Here is a 3648-nt window from a genome sequence, read left to right as displayed (position 1 = left end):
CTCTAACTCAGTCCCACCTAGGGCGCCGGGGTTGTGGGAACCAGGACTAGCGGTTTCTTCCGCCTGGTTACTCCCGCTCATACCCATACCAGCTTGTGAAGGGGCCCTTCTCAGCCTCTCTCTATACAAGCCTGGGCCCTTACCTAGGTTTTCTATTGGGCTTCCAACACCGCAGCACTCCCTCCAAACCTTCTATTTCCTGCTCTGGACAAACTCTTCCTTTCGCAATCTGCAACGCTGCTCCAACCCAACCTTTCTCCTCAACTACCACCCCTCTGACGAAGCAGGGTTTATATCCAGACTGGAAGTCAGGTCCTAACTGGAGCAAGGTGGCTCTAACGGGAGTCCAGTGCTGCTAATTGGCCACAGCTGTTCTAGTAATCAAAGAAACCTTTTGCCCACTTGGAGGAATCAGGTCCCCCTGCTAACACTCCTAATGCGCTCGTGGCCATGCTGTAAACAATATCCCGCCCACCGCTCAACACCTAAGGGGTTGGCTACTCGGGACAGAGGCAGGTATTGGCGAGAGGCCATAGCGTGGCCGTGTTGGCTCCAGCCTAATTGGCCTCTTGGAACCCGAAAATGGAAAGGTTGCAAAGAGAGGAACACCCCCAGGCAGAGGTGGAGTACATGCAGCGCTGTAGCCAGGGAAATACAGCGCTATATGTGCCTTGCAAGTGTGGATGGTGAGTAAGTTGCAGCGCTGTAAAGCCATCACCAGCACTGCAACTCTCCAGTGTAGCCAAGCCCTTAGGGGGTGGACTTACTGTGGTAAGTATCTATGCTACAGCTGCAGGGCTTCAGCTGTACTGCTGTAGCATGAACATAAGAATGACCCTACTGGATCAGACCAAAGGTCCATCTAGCCCAGAATACCGTCTTCCAGCAGTGGCCAATGACAGATGCCCAGGAGGGAATGAACAGAACAGATAACCATCAAGTGATCCATCTCCTTTTGCTCATTCCCAGCTTCTGGCAAACAGCCTAAGTCTTTGTTGCTCTTGGCGTTGTTTAACTATTCCAATGACCATTTACAAACCAGAGAAAAATATATCTTGCTCTTTTATTTATGTTTATCCTGGCATATTAACGGGAGTAAAAAGCAGGAAACTTACTGTCATTACACAGAGGATATCATATGCTGTGCTAGACCCCTGTTATACAATCGCAAAAAACTCCTAAATCTATTAATACCTCCCTGCAACTGCCTCTTCATGGCCTTTTGTCAGGTCCATATCAGGTGCTCATTATTCAGTTAACTGCTTAGATAGGCTTGTTCCCTTTCAAATGTGCTCCACATAGTTGGCCTTAAAGGAGCTAGCAACCTAGTGACAATATATTTTTAAACAATGGTGTATTTGACTGGTTGACACTGGTACTTTAAATATAAAACTGAAACATAATTTGTATTGTTTCTCTAAAAGGAGACATGGAGTGGAGAACATTATCCAAAGAGAGTTATAAAGTTGATTAAAAATTGTACAAATACTGAGGAAAAAGTAACCTGGCATGTTCATGGCTTAAGTTAGGAATATGCATATTTAAATCTAGTATTATACAAAAGGTTAGATTGTTGTTTAGGTTGACTGTGTTCTAGATTAAGCAAATAAAGGGAACCGGAGCTATATATTTGGTACAGCTGACAAACTTTTTCTGCAGTTTTAGCATCCAATGAAACATGACTCAAAATCAACATTGCATACTTCTGTCAATTCAAATTACAACACTATCTAATAAACGGGAAAACTCCTAGGGGATTAACTTTCAAAACAATACCCTATGGTTGTGACAAATAAATAAATCTGATATTGCTTCAGGGGTTTTTGACTTTCTCTCCTGAGGAATGTTTAGACTGAAGAACTCCTCAGTGGAGCTGTCTTAATCATATCTGTGGTAATTAAGTGGTGTAAGGGAGCATTTTTTATTTGTTCTAAGAATAAGAAATTTGTCTTTTTCTTTCTTTTGTGTAGCTTTCTGTCTGCTCACCTAGGATCTCAGATGTAATAGCTCTCATGGAATCCAGTTCTGAAAATACTTAAGCATGTGTGTAACTTTACTCATATGAGTAGTCCCATTGACTTCAATAAGACTATGCGCATGAGTTAATTAGCCTTTCAGGATCAGATGTACATATATTTTTAGATGGGTCGACCAGAACTGTGTGCAGTATTCAAATTGTGGGTGTACTATAGCATTATATAGTTGCATTATGATATTTTCTGTCTTATTATCTATCCCTTTCCTAATGATTCCCAACATTCTGTTAGATTTTTTGACTGCCACTGCACATGGAGCAGATGTTTTCAGGGAGCTATCCAGGGAGCTATTCCAAGATCTCATTCTTGAGTAGGAACAGCTAATTTAGACCCCATCATTTGGTTTATATAGTTGGGATTATGTTTTCCAATGTACATTACTTTGGATTTATCAACACTGAATTTCAACTGTCATTTTGTCGCCCAGTTTTTTGAGATCCCTTTGTAACTCTTTGCAGTCTGCTCTGGATTTAACTATCTTCAATAGTTTTGTACCATCTGAAAACTGTACTACCTCACCATTTACCCCTTTTTCCAGATTGTTTATAAATATGTTGAACAACACTGATCCCAGTACAGATCCCTCAAGAACCCTGCTATTTATCTCTCTCTACTGTGAAAACTGACCATTTATTCCTGTCCTTTGTTTCCTGTATTTTAACCAGTTATTGATCCATGAGAGGACCTTTCGTTTTACCCCACGACTGCTTATTTTGCTAAGAGCCTTTGGTGAGAGACCTTATCAAAAGTTTTCTGAAAGTCCAAGTAAACTGGATAACCTTTGTCCACACATTTGTTGACCTCATGAAAGAATTTGAATAGATTGAGGCATGGCTTGTCTTTATAAAAGCCAACAAAAGTTGACTCTTCCTTAACAAATCATGTTCATCACTGTGTCTGATAATTCTGTTCCTTACTGTAGTTTCAACCAATTTGCCTGGTACTGAAGTTAGGCTTATTGGCCTGTAATTGCCTCTGGAGCCTTTTTAAAATATGGCATTACATTAACTATCCTCCAGTCATCTGGTATAGAGGTTGTTTTAAGTGATGCATTTTATACCACAATTAGTGATTCTTCAATTTCATATTTGAGTTTGTTTAGAACTCTTGAATGAATGCCATCTGGTCCTGGTAACTTATTATTTAAGTTATCTATTTGTTCCAAAACCTCCTCTATCGACACCTGAATCTGGGACAGTTCAAGTGTGGGAATCTCCCTCATGTCCTCTGCAGAGAAGACCAATGCAAAGAATTCATTTAGCTTCTCCACAATGGCCTTGTCTTCCTTGAGTGTTCCTTTAGTGCCTTGATCATCCAATGGTACCACTGATCATTTGGCAGAGCTCCTGTTTCCGATGTACTTAAAAAAAAATTGGCATTAGTTTTTGTTCATTTAACTGGTCGCTCTTCAAATTTTCTTTTCGCTTACCTCATTATACTTTTGCACTTGACTTGTCAAAGTTTATGCTCTTTTCTATTTTCCTCAGCAGGATTTGACTTCCAATTTTTAAAGTATCAGAGGGGTAGCCGTGTTAGTCTGGATCTGTAAAAGCAGCAGAGAATCCTGTGGCACCTGCTATAGACTAACAGACGTTTTGGAGCGTGAGCTTTC

Source organism: Chelonoidis abingdonii, chromosome 2 (genome assembly GCF_003597395.2).
Source record: "Chelonoidis abingdonii isolate Lonesome George chromosome 2, CheloAbing_2.0, whole genome shotgun sequence".
Taxonomy (NCBI): Eukaryota; Metazoa; Chordata; order Testudines; family Testudinidae; genus Chelonoidis; species Chelonoidis abingdonii.
The sequence above is the reverse complement of the archived record's forward strand: the minus strand, read 5'-3'. Positions refer to the sequence as shown.